The sequence below is a fragment of the Tauraco erythrolophus genome, chromosome 3 (assembly GCF_009769465.1).
Source record: "Tauraco erythrolophus isolate bTauEry1 chromosome 3, bTauEry1.pri, whole genome shotgun sequence".
Classification (NCBI taxonomy): Eukaryota; Metazoa; Chordata; class Aves; order Musophagiformes; family Musophagidae; genus Tauraco; species Tauraco erythrolophus.
Window position 1 is genome coordinate 66,908,640 of NC_141467.1, and position 13,157 is coordinate 66,921,796.

At 40.7% G+C, this 13,157-nt stretch overlaps 1 protein-coding gene across 1 annotated transcript in view; it reads right to left on the reverse strand.

Moving 5' to 3' along the window:
* Positions 1 to 11,771, reverse strand: part of CPA6 (carboxypeptidase A6) — a 47,119-nt gene extending 35,348 nt beyond the window's left edge. The window contains exon 1 of the mRNA XM_009989026.2: positions 11,703 to 11,771. The gene's annotated coding sequence lies outside the window, so the exon portion shown is untranslated. The remainder of the gene's footprint in view (positions 1 to 11,702) is intronic.
* Positions 11,772 to 13,157: the final 1,386 nt, after the last annotated feature.

A 13,157-nucleotide genomic window follows, 5' to 3' on the forward strand; every position in this document is an offset into this window, starting at 1 on the left:
GCTTATAAATAAAGATCCTATCACTGCACTAACACCTTATGTTTGTTAGTTTATCTGTCTTTCGTATTTCGATTAACTATAGGCATCAGTGATACTTCCTCCTAATTTAACATGGTTGATTTCACACATAGTTAATTCGTATTTGACTTGTAAGATTCATCCCTAAAAATACACATCTCGGAGGGTAAATTTGTTGCTCTTGGAGTAACAGTGTATCAATCAGCTCAGCTTGAGCCATCTTTATAAAAATAAAACCAAATTGTTATACACAAGCTAAGAGCAAAAGAAATGAAGTGTTTCCTGGCCAGCTGCAATATCTAAGCACACAAAAGTGGAAATAGAAGTTACAAAAATAAATTAAAAAAAAAAAAAAAAGAGCATGACTGAAATATACATGAAACTTGTCTTTGTTCTTGATAGTTACTCAGGATTAATTTTGGCAAATTTCTCCATCATTGTGGAGGGGATAAAGCAATTGATATTCATACTGTTGGTTACAACATTACCAAGCTTTTTAGCTTCTGAGATATTCTAATTGTCCCTCACATTACTGGCTGCAAGGGAATACCAAAAGCAGAAGCAGTCTTCTTTTAACCAGTGAAATCAGCGATGTACTGCACACCGCTATCCTCTTTTGGCGAAAATGCAATATTTCACTCCTGGCTTTTTCCTGGAAGTGAGACAACAAAGTTCCATTTTTAGAATGCAAATCCCTCCTCTTCAGCTCAGCTCCCTATATGGGTAGTTTGGTTTCATTTGACTCCTGCTTCTCATCCTTTGCAAGATAAACACAGCATTCAGTGCTCATCTGGGAGATGTTACCTGTGCTGTTCAAAGCACCACTTCAATTGGTGACTTGATTTTGCTTTATAAAGCAAATAACAAGAAACACATTTCTCCAACAGATATCTTATTTATAATGCAGCTTTCAGCTCGTCCTTGGTGTGACACAGAGACAGCGCATGAAAACTGACAAACAGAAGATGGATTTCAGAGCAGGCATGTTTGTACTGAGCAAGTCCAACTGTCCTGTACTCACTGTCAACTTGAAGAGACTCCATCACTGCATCTCCCATGGACACTGAGGGCTCCAGCATTGCTCTTCTTTCAGCATCATTCCTCTGGCAAGGATGCTTTGGATGCTGGGCTGTGCTGGCTACTGAGTGGTAGTGATATTCATTGTTCTCCTATTCTCTTTACTATCTGCAACAGGATGTTGTTATCCCCACACATTACACATTAGCTGTTATATAGTATTACGGACCGTGTACCAGGCAGTGCCAAAAGATACTTACTTGCTGTGTGAGTGGTGAGGTTTCTAGGTGGGGGGAAGATTCTGCAGCTATCAAAATTGACAGATGCAGAAATCCTACAGAACACCCTGAACATACAGCCAAATATCTGAACCTCAAAATTCACCTGGAATCTTGAGGTTAGAGGAAAGGAGATATAAAAATACTCTCATCTCCTTTGACTGGGCCTTGCAGAACTGTCTCCTTTCGATGTCCTTTCCTATTTGTCGGGCAGCAGATTGCCTTTAGAGGGTCTTGGGATGTTTTAAGCCTCTTAGCAATAAGCAGAGCCCAGGCAGAATTTTTCAGCAGGCTCAGACTTGGGACCTGGAGATCAATTATTCGGCACCTGCTGCTGCATTCAGGTGTGACTCTGGGTACCTGTTCTTGGGGACAGTGATGGCTTCACAGATGCCCAGCAAATGCTCTTTCCCAGAATCTCACTGGAGACATGAGCATCCAGACTTGCTTTCTATGAGAAGAAATGGTATGTAAAAGCATACAGACAGCACCCTTTTCCCAGAGGATTTAAATGCATTATTGCTTTTTTAACAAGGAAAATATAAGAGACTATTAATCGTGACTCCACAGTAAGCATTCTTTCTTAACCGTACATTCTTTTTTCAAACTCACTCATCCTAAAAAAGTCCCTGGGATTCATCTTGTGCTTAGGAAAGCCAATACTCTTTGGATTTCCTTGTTGGTAGTTTCTCTTTAAACTGAGGTGTTGAAGTCAGCTGAAGAGTATAAATGTATCAGCTCTTACCTGCACACCTTCCAAGCTATAGCAACCCTGAACTCATTCATCATGTCTCTAGCTTTTGGTCAGCATGGTGATGAAAAGTCAGCACAAGGCAAAGGGACAAATATTTTAAGAAGATTTGGGTGCTGAGCTAAGATAATTCAGAATTTCTTCCAAAATTAAAAATGATGCAAATAATTTTCCAAGAAGACAAACTTTCCTTGGTATAATCCTACATATCACAAATGGTGTAGACAAAGCTCTGTTACCCTGCCAAGACAGCAACCAGAGCAGGAAATTTTCTTCTTCACTAGTTCCAGGTTTTCCTCCAGCTCGTTCTGTGTCTGTGGAAAAGGAGGCCAAGAGGAAAGGAGTTCCTTTGCTTTTCCCCAGGAATACACTCATGGCTGCATAAATCCCATTCTCCTTTCTTTCCTTCAAGTCACTGAAAGAAATCCCCAGCTTCTTCAGACCACAGGGCTTAGCCCAGCTCATGCTTTGTAATTAAAGCCATTTTCTCAGGCAGTAGCCTCCAGTTGTTCCTCACTAACCTTTCATAAATGGGTGTTTAATTTCTTCTTCTATTTAACCTGAAAGGAAGATGCTTAGCACTCTCATCAGGTCTGCAATCACATATCGATCAAGAGATGACTGATGCTTGTCATTGAAAATAACCAGAATAACTCTTGCCATAATTTACATCTAGTATCTGGACAAAAATGTTTCTATGATTTATCTGTATTATACTCCATGAAGACAGTAATTTTCTTATACTTTATTGCGTAGTAATTCCAGTTTTTATACTTATTGAGTCATATACAGCAATACATGTGCCAAAGCTGGCCTTGCTGTTAACATGACTATGAACAGATTTCTTTGAGAAGTGCTGTCAACTGTAAAGTTCAGAATAAAATTATTGTTACGATGCCATCAGCTGAAATGGCTTGACATTTCTGAGCCTTTTGTAAATAGAAATGTGCAGTCCATAATGCAAGCAGTGATGCTCTTTGCGCATGGGCTCTACCAGTGTGTCACGGGCTCTATCAGGATGTATGGCTTTTCCATTTAAATCCATATGCTTGTGTATAGACACATAAACACCCTGAGGAGTGCTGGAACTCATTAGATATGTTTTCAATTAGAAATCTGATAAGAAAAGATAGAGAATAGAAGTAGAAACTGCTCTATTCTCACTAATGTTGTCAGAGGTCTGACTATCAGGGGCTTAATCTCAAAACACATGAGAAACATAGTCATATATATGTATGCATGTACATATATAGTGTGCAACAAAATGACATTTTAGGCTTCTTTGGGTACGTTTTCAAAGCATGAATGAAGGAATGAAGGAATAAAGACTCCTGTTGATGCTGACAGTGGTGGATAATTATAGCTGTGCTGTAGCTTACCTGGAAAGAGTACAACTGCTCCTCTCTAATGTCTTCGCTCTTGCAAATATTTTCAGGATCAGGACTGAGTTAATCCTCACTTGCTCCTGTCAATTAAGGAACTTAATTGACAGTCCTGACTGCAAATCTCCTTCAGTTGTCCTTTACGTGCCGCAAAATGGTCCAGTGGCAATTAAATGTGGGATTCCCTGTGCTTTCTGGAAGGACTTAGAAGGTAATCCTAGTTGCTGGTGCAAAGTAATTTAAGTTTCTGATTGAGCACACCAGACATTTAACTGGCTCTAACATTCCAGTATTTATTTGCTTTTCAGTGAGGCTGGTATGAAGAATTGTGCCAATAAATCAGGATTGATTCACAGGATTGCAGCAGCCCTAACAGCGGCAGGGACAGAATGTGAACAATGCACAGCTTGAAGTTTTGAGTTCTGCAGATCTTTGTGGAACTGTAACACAGTAATGGTCTTGCCACTCTACTTACACTGGTATAATTTGACACTGCAGAAAAGAACTCGTAGGCTATTCCTCAAGGGAGTCACTGAGGAAAAACTCACACACAATCATACAGTAATTGAATATCCGTTCTTACTAGTACAGATGCCACTGGGCTAAGTATATTTGAAAGACGTGAAACAGTCTTTAACAGACTCATTAAAAAAAACAGCCAAACCTCCCTTTTCTTTCTTATTAAACTATTTATGGCTTGGTTCATTTTGTAGTTGTTGCTGCACTGCATGAGAAATGGACTAGTAAGCCCTGAGTCTGATCCTGTTCTCATGGAAGCAATGGGGCTGTGCTCATGACTGCTGATCTTGGACTCAGGCTTCCTCATGAGTAAAAGAGGAAGCAGATTCCTTCCATCTCGGAAAGTCCAGGCTTTCTGTGTCTTAGGAGAATGATACACTCACTACCTGGGCTGTTCTGTTTTAGCTTGCATCTTCCTACTGAAGTTTTCCTGGAATAACATTTTCTTTCTGAACCTGACAAGTGGTTTATAGACATGTCTTCTGAAATATTGATGAATAACCTCTGGTGTCATCTGATATTCCCTCTGTATCTGAAATATTCTATGCATATCTGACTGGAACCCTAACTATGAGTTAGGGTAAAACCTGGACTGATGACTAATGCATCTGGCTCTATAGAGATATTTGCTGTATGTGCAGGGTAAAATGCCCACAGCTCCAGCAACTGAGCTCATTCTTTCCTTCTGCAAAATAGGAATAACTCCATTTGGGCTGACAGGCTTTCTTACTGCATTTTCAAGACAGGCTTTTGTTCCCTGAAGCCTTTTTCAGCATTTGCCTATGGAGCTGTAAACTACCAGATTTATAGCCAAGTGATCCTTTTTCCCTATGAGATATTTTTCTGATTCCCTGAACTTCAATGACAGGATCAATTCAGGGATTACAATGGATAAGCAGCTGCTGTAGGGGCTAGAAAACAAACAAAAGGGAATGGAGATGTGGCTCCAAGGCCTGCTAGACTGACTCCTCCCAAAGTTAAAGAAGTGCCTGGCTTTGCCGAGGAATTTCTTTTGTAAAAGCTACTGAAGAATGAGTAGTCTAACTCTATTATGCCAGGAATGTTCACAGAGCAGTAGCTTCTTTGCTACCTATACAAACAGACCCAATCTCGGTCAGCCATATGTGATAAAAAGGGCCTGTAGACCACCGATGGAGTAGAAGTTATCAGTCAAGGCTCAAATGAAATACCATTTCAAAAATAATGCTTACAAAGGAAAATTCCAGAGCAGATAAACAGGATCTGCTGGGTTTGAGGACCTGAGCAAATCCCGGTTTCTTTGCAAAGCACTTGGAAATGTGACACTTGTTTCTGTCAGTCAGATCCAACAGAACTAAAAACACAAAAAGGCTCATAAATTAGCAACAAGCTCCTCAAATGGTCTCCTACACAAGAAAGAGCAGGAGACAATAGCCAGCCATTGGAGAGGTGTATAAGGCAGAGGGACAACGGATGGAGAAGAAGAGCCCCAGGGACAGAGAGTGGGCAGCTGTGTAATACTCAGGTCATTGTGGTACTATCATCCTAAATAATTCTCTTTTGTTTATTGACTACTGTAACAATTTGCAAAGAATTAGTGTCAAAACAGTGAACCTGCAAAAAAGGTATTTCTGTTCTTAAACACTGGGTCAGGAATAAAGAGCTGTATTTTGTCTATAAAAAGAGCTAGTATTTCTAAGAGCAGAGGGCTGCAGCAGGACACTGAAGATTTAGGATCGGTGCCTGTGATTGGGTTAGAGCAGCAGCCGATCCAGAAACTGTGACAGTGATCAACAGCTAGAAAATTAAAGAACTCCATGAGTTTTTACTTGTATTGCCAAAGAATGTGCTGCATTTTAGTCTATCATAACCATATGAAAACGTGCCTTAACACTGCTATGCAACATATTTGTCATCTTACACGAAAGTTGGAGGAGGAGCTCCACCATTTACCCCTGTCGTACTCACCGTTGTATCTGCTCCAGTGGTCTTTGGCACAGAGACTGTGCAAAAGGTGTTCAAGGGTGTGGGGTGGTGCTGCTGGTGGGAAGCAGAGATACCAGGCTCTTATTTTTCTTCCCCACAAAAACTGAAAGAAACTTGACGTAGGAACATGCTGTAGGCAAGAGATACATACCGCTGTATACATACTGATGGCATCTCCCAGCTGTCACTGCCTTTGTCACTTTGCGGAAACCAGAAACCGGCATCTCCTGCCTCAAAATAAAGCATTACTCTGTTCCCCACCTGCCTCATTTCTTACAACCTCAGATACGTATTGCCCTAAGAAACAGTCACAGGCGTGGCAGTGCATGACACGTAAGAGCTTTCTGAGAACTTGCTCTGGAGAGATGGCGGTACTGTGGTCCTAGAGGTGGGGGGGGCTGTCAGGAGGAGCGTGGGGGACCCTCCTCTGCCTGGCTGGGAAAAGAGTGGTCAGAGGCAGCTGCTTTGCAGGCTGGGATGGTGGCTGATCGGCTTCCTTTTTGCTTGGTTACTGTGGAAGAGTTTATTGGTTGAATACATGCAAGTTTAAGCAACTTTACAAAACTCACAGCAGACAAATTTTCATCTGCAAGGTTGGCTATTTTTACTGGCAGTGCAGGTCTACATGCTATGTTCACCCCATCAAGGAAAAAAGCAATATTTTGTCACCTATGAGTTAATTGAACCAGCCAATGAAGGAATCAATTTATAATAATGATTAATAACAAAGAACTGTGGGCAATGGAGCTGCAGACCAAAACTAATTTGTGGAAATTACTCAGCAAGTGATTATGACTAATGTGATTTGCCTTTGGGCAAGTCATGAACCAAAAGTTAAATGTGTGGAATGAAACATTCATTATCCATTACTCACTCAGTCCGGGCAATGGCATTTGTATTGTAGCAGAGCCGACACACTTCAGGCAGGTTTCAGGGGTTTATTACACTAAGCATTACAGGGACTTTTCTTCTCTTAAAAAAAAGGGGCAAATATCCCTCCTAGGGAGCTCCAGACGCTAAGTTTAAAAAGTCTGAAGGGACTATACCTTTTGTAAGTGTGTACGCCTTACAGCTCAGATACTGGTAGCAGAGCAGTTCTGTTTGAGATCAAAAGGTTTCCATGGGGACTAAAGCCCCTGGGTATTCATCCAGTTTCTTCTGTGAGTTTTGCCACTTACGCAGTGGCTGTGTTGCCACTGCTGCTCCAGTTCATTACTGGGGCCATATTCTGAGATGCTTCAAACACATCAAGACGTACAGCCAATTCCAAGATGATCTTTCAAGGATGTCTCAGTGTATGTTTCTGTAAATGTGCATTCAAGAAAGGACTCCTTTGGTGTCTGATCCTCTTCCCAAAAGAGATGAACCTTGCAACCTACTGATTTCTATGGCACTGACTTTGGCATGGCAGAAGGCAAAGCCCTCCCCAGGTCTTTCCCCATTACCTTGATGTTTCTTTCTTTTCCCCAAATCAGGTGAGGCAAACAGCTAGTTTCATTCTAGAAGGATGTAGGAGATCGGTACCTTCCCACCACTTTCCTGCATTGGCCATTTTAAAAATGTAATCTGCCATGACTTTTCCTTACGCAAATCTGTCACCAGTGGATTCACTTTGTATTATTATGAAGAAATGTAGTGCCCCTAGATGTCGCGATCTCTGTAGCTTAGCAGCCCACAGAAAGAAAGCAGCTAGAGCAGACTGTAAATGACAAAATCTACGCAGGAAAAATCAGTGGCAGGGGCAGTCATTAAGAAACAGGCACATAAAACAAAATGAGTGAAAAGATACATTGCTGCTCTTTTTAGTGCCTGTTTATTTTCTTCCTGATTGTCTTCCCTTTGTCTAAATCAGAGGGCGATAAGGGGTATATTTGCATATTCTTTCTTCTTTGCCTGACACTGAAAGACACTGCTTTGTATAGGACAATCAGAATAATTTTCTCAAACTTCATTGTGATAAAGCCCTTCAGGAGGATATACTCATTCGAACTGGGCAGAGATGAGTTTTCCTTTTAATTATGAAAGATAGGCCAGGGGCAAAGGCTAATTGCCTCTACATTACAAGTGTAGATTTTAAAGGCAGAAGAAAATGGCTGGAATAAACATGGAACACCATGAATTTATAGTAAAGCTTCCTGCACCAGACACAGTGAGGAGGAAGCCTGGGATATGATGGATTGTCTCCTCTTGCCCTTGCCAGCATAGATGGCCTGTTGTATGCAAGGAAATCCTGCAACAAGAATACAATCCATTTGTGCAGAATCTAGCTCATGTTTGCACTGTCCTGGGAATTTATTCAAAACGTTTAAGTTGTGCATGGGTCACACTAGGGGCCAAACTGGCCTCCCCAAACTTGACTTTTGCACTGTAATTTCTGTGTTTCTTTGGGTTGATTAATGGGGACTAATACTGACTGACATCACTAGAGAGTATAACTTTTGGCACCTTTGAAATATACCTCATCTCTAATAGACCAACTTGCCAAGGTAGAGAAACCTATGTCTGAATTTAAACCCAAGTGCACATATCCTTCTTAGTCCGAGAACGAAAGTGATGTAACTTGTATTTTCACTGGCTTTTCTTGTTCTTCTAATCCTGAGAATGGTGGAGAATACTACCAGGCTGTATCCTAACTCAGGTTCAGCTGAAGTCTTCAATGGCTTTAAACAAAACTTTAATGTTCTTCAGCAGACAAACTATTTGCAGTTAATCCCAGAATACTTTCTCTGAAAAAAAAGAGTGAAATTGGTGCTATATGATGGTTATTTAGATACAAGACTGTTGTGTCTTGCAAGGATCCTGGTTCCAGCTTTATTTTTCCCTTGAGGAACAGAACATGTGAGTAATATAACAGGTTGGTATTAATTTACTGCTCAAACCATAATGGATTCAAAGGAGATGTGCCTTAAACCAGTTCTAGTTTTCTGACTCTAAAACATAAAAATCCAAAGCCCAATACTTGTAATTACAGCAATTTGTACATCTCTGTTGACATCTTGTTCATCTCTCTGTTGTTTGTCAGGCATACTGTGTTAAGATAGCAACAGGACTATATCTGTGCTTTTTTTTGTAGCTTTTTTTTGCACTACAGCATTTTTTGGTGCACTATCTTCTTTTTTCTCCTGAGCGCCTTATCAGCATTGTGCTTAAAGACTCATGTTTAAAAAACTGAATTTAAGTCCACTGTTGGTTGAGTTTCCAACTCTGGAAGTCTGGAGGTGAGGGAAGGATAGAATAGACCAACATGGAGACTTAAAAAGTTGCACAACTCTAAATACATGGTTCTTCAGAGGGGCTGATGACTTGTAGCCACTACTGACTTTGGCTGGTATTGTGAGCACTTGGCACAATGAGAAGTGCCATTGTCAATCCACTTCCTCATAAGTGAATAACTTGAGATTTGTTTTTTTTGGGAGGGAAAAGATAATGACGAGTTAATGTTAAACATATCCATTACTTGTTAGCCCCCTCAGGTGTCTCTTTCTGTCTGACCCCAGGCAGATGGGCAGCGAAGCAGCTGCAGATGGATGAGCCCCAAGACTTGAAACGCAGCCAAACCCAGGCTGTTTTCAAGAAAATGGGTGTCAATACTTTCTCTTTTTTGAATCTTCCCTTCAACCTCCTCTGCTTACTACTTCATCAAAATCAATCACTTCCTAATTAACTAGTCAGATTGCAATGCAGTTTGCCAAAATTTTATTATCCTGCTCTCAGAGTTATAACATACTATTATTTTATTTAAGTTTCTGCTGCTCTCACTTTGATGGAATTGGGTGAAGGAATCTCTATCTGGGAGCCTAAGGGAGCTCTGTAATGAGAAACAGTTGCAGGAAGGTGAGTAAACCTTTTGCTTCGCAGGGTTTGCAATATGAGGAGAAAGGAAAAACCACATGTGCTCCCTCTTTATGTCCCAGCATTCAGGGGGAAGAAATTAATGCAAAAACCAGCTTCCACATGTATTTTTGGGGTTTATGGTTAGATTTTTTTTCCTAATTGGGAGTAAAACAATTGTCCTTTGGAGGTATTACAGCAACATTCATAGTCGAGGGTCGTGCCCTTAGTAAGCACTGCAGAAACAAATATAAGACAATATTCTTTAGGAGAGTTGGGCATTACAGAAAGAAGTGCCATAATACGTAGCATTGAGACATAGCCTGTGTTGAACATTGAAATTCTTCATGCAACATGTGCACAGGTTGGATGTCTTGAGAACGGGATTTACAAAAGATAGCATCTTGGGCGGGGAACTAACTGAACATATTGTTAAGAAATGCAGAGATGATGAAGAAAGCCTCAGCCTTCCTACTTAGAGCTGGGAAGGCATCAGTGTCTTGACTGCTGGAGAATTCACAGGAGTGAGCCTTCTCCTGGGCTGAGATACCTAAGGTAGCTCTGTCCACTTAAAAAAATGGTAGCAAGAAAGCTTCGTCATAGCTAAAAGACTAAATGCTTTTCAGGAGAGTGTAAGAGCTCTTCTAAGATCTTCATTTTATTTGATTTGGTATGCTGACTGAGATTTGATTTACTTGTACCCCAGATGTTAACTACTGGACTAGAAAATTATATGCACCTTCATTCTTTATCTCAGTGAGAATGCAATCATTTACAAGAGGTTTCAACAAGGGAGACAGAGATATATCGCAGACTGCCTAATAATTTGCTGGATTTGAAGGCAGTGAGCAGCCCAGAGGTTTAGTACATGCTCCTAACACTTTGGTACCACTGGTGTTCTGCTGTGACCCAAAACTCTAAGTCACAGGACTGCCAAAGTTACAGATGTGTTCCTTTGTACATGTCCATACAGCTCTTTTCAGCCAGACACAAATGAAGGCTTGAATTCACGGTGCCAAATGACTTCAGCTTGTGTCCATGCTGCCTGTATGGCTGCCCGTCAAACTCCTTTACGTTCATAGGTACAAGGAGAAGTCAACCATTGCTCGTCAGGCTCAAGCAGTGTATGAGCTGACACAGGTAAAGAAGCAGTGCCTGGGATTCACATTCAACTCCTGGAACAAACTCAACATAGCAATCAAGTTGTTATGTCCCTGGTTCTGCTTTGGTTTGGCTGTGTTTTGGAGACTATGAATGACGTCTGTCCCTGCCCCAGTGCCTGAGGTCAGCGCACGTGCGTGGTGCAATCCTTTCCATGGCGGAGGGCTGGATTACAAGCACTTCCCATTCTTCTCTGAGATAATGGGCCACACTGCTGTGGAAAGACTGTCTGAGCCGTTGGTAGCTGTGCTGGAAAAGCAGCATGCTGCAGAGCGCTGTGCTGCTACAGTGGTACCATTGCTTTTCGTTTATATCTGCAGAAAAGGGCCGTTTGGCTGCTAGTGAGTCTCGCAGACACTCTCTCAACTGCCTCTAGAAAATTAGTCTGTCAGAGAGATTCTCAAATTGAAGCCCCTTCCGTTTTCCTATTGCTATGTGTGTTCACATCTTGAATTAACTCAGTGTTTTAAATGAAACCATCAGCTAGATAATGAAGCATGCAACTATGTATGCTAGCAAGAAGTGGAAGAGCAAAAAAGCAAATTTCCAAGTGTGGCACTTATTATTTTAAGGCAATAAGTGCTTCTTGTTAAAATTGTCAAGCATGATGAATCTAATTCCTACGCTATTTTATTGGGAAATTAGGAATTTAATGGGCAAAAGCTGCTTTCCAGAGTATAAAATAACTTGAAGTAGAGTGCCAAATAAAAGGCATGTCAGTTAACCCACTACAGTCTTCAACAAAGATCAGGAAAAGATGAAGAAAATAATCAAACTCACCTTAAGTCTGTTAAATACAGCCCTCAGGATCTGCGTTTCCCTCTTGCTCTCAGGAACAACTCGTATGACTTTATCACTGCCAATAACAGAACATCGAATTGACACTTTAAGGCTCTTTGCAGCAGCACAATGCAACAGTAAATAGGTTCAGGCAGCTACCGTACTTGTGCTCTGGAGTTCTCCTTCTAAACTTGCTCCCTGGATTATAAAATTCCATAGAAACGATTTGCTCTTTACAGATTAGAGTGTCAGCTTGACCTTCCATTTCTATGTAAATGCTTTTGTTCATTCCTTCTAATCTAAACCATTCAGGCTGACATCTTTCATACTGAATATCTGCCTCAGATCAAAACAATTATTTTGCCAAAACAAGAATCTTTTTCTGAGGACAAGATTAGGTAAAATACATTGCCTTTGCATGTTTAAACATTTAATGGGCTTTGAAGAGTCCAGTGTTCTCATGCGTTAGAGGGGACTTGACTTTAGAAGAGAGGTGACCTTCGTCTCAGGGGCATGCCTTTTGCTTTATCAATTAAAGCTTGCACAAATTCTGTGAAGTAAATAGCTGTTCATATGTGCTCAGAAGGTTCTAGATAATAGCAGCTCATTTTATACTTTCTTTAGCAGATCTCAACGAACATAACTTTGCAAACAGGAAACAAGAAACTGGATAGCTGTCCATACAATAACAACCATCCATGTCGTGAACTATGGAAGGCTGGAGACCAGGGAAAATAGAGGGGTGATCATGTAATGAAGACATAATCATCATAATCCATACACAAGAAGACTGACATAAGTTTCTATGATCAATGCTAATTCTGGCATTTTCCTATATTTTGAGCCTTAAAACTCCTAAGTCTTCCAACAGCTTCATGGCCTTAAAATTTTTGGTCCAGTTAGACTCCGAGTTATGGCTGCAATAACACTGATGTACCCAGAGATGTGCACCTCGGTCCATTCTGCTTGGCTGCTCTTGACCTTCCTTGACAAATGGTCTATGCCTAAGAAGGAAGATTTCTGAAAGAAATCTTATTATAATTTCGCAGCTCTAAAATTTTAGGGGAAATTACTATGCTTCCAAGCAAAGTCTAACCTCCTATATAGGAATTTACACAGCAAGGAATAAGCCTCTTAGAGCACTACAACTACTGCATTTTTTCAAGGAGAATAGATGCTTTTAATTTATCATACATACAGCATCAATATTCCTTCCCATTACTCATTTCTTTCAGAGTATTAAATTGCTATTAAGAAGGAAATGGGTAAAAGAAGTAATGATTGCCCAGGACACATGAAGGTGAAGTAACTAATAAAGATTCATTGGACATTTCTGGAAGGACTGGGGCAACCAGCATATAAAAACCAGATTGTAATGAAATAAGTAGCTAAGCATGTGTTATGCAGCTGTAATGGAATTTCGAAGGAATGGATATCACTTAGGTACAGTCTTGA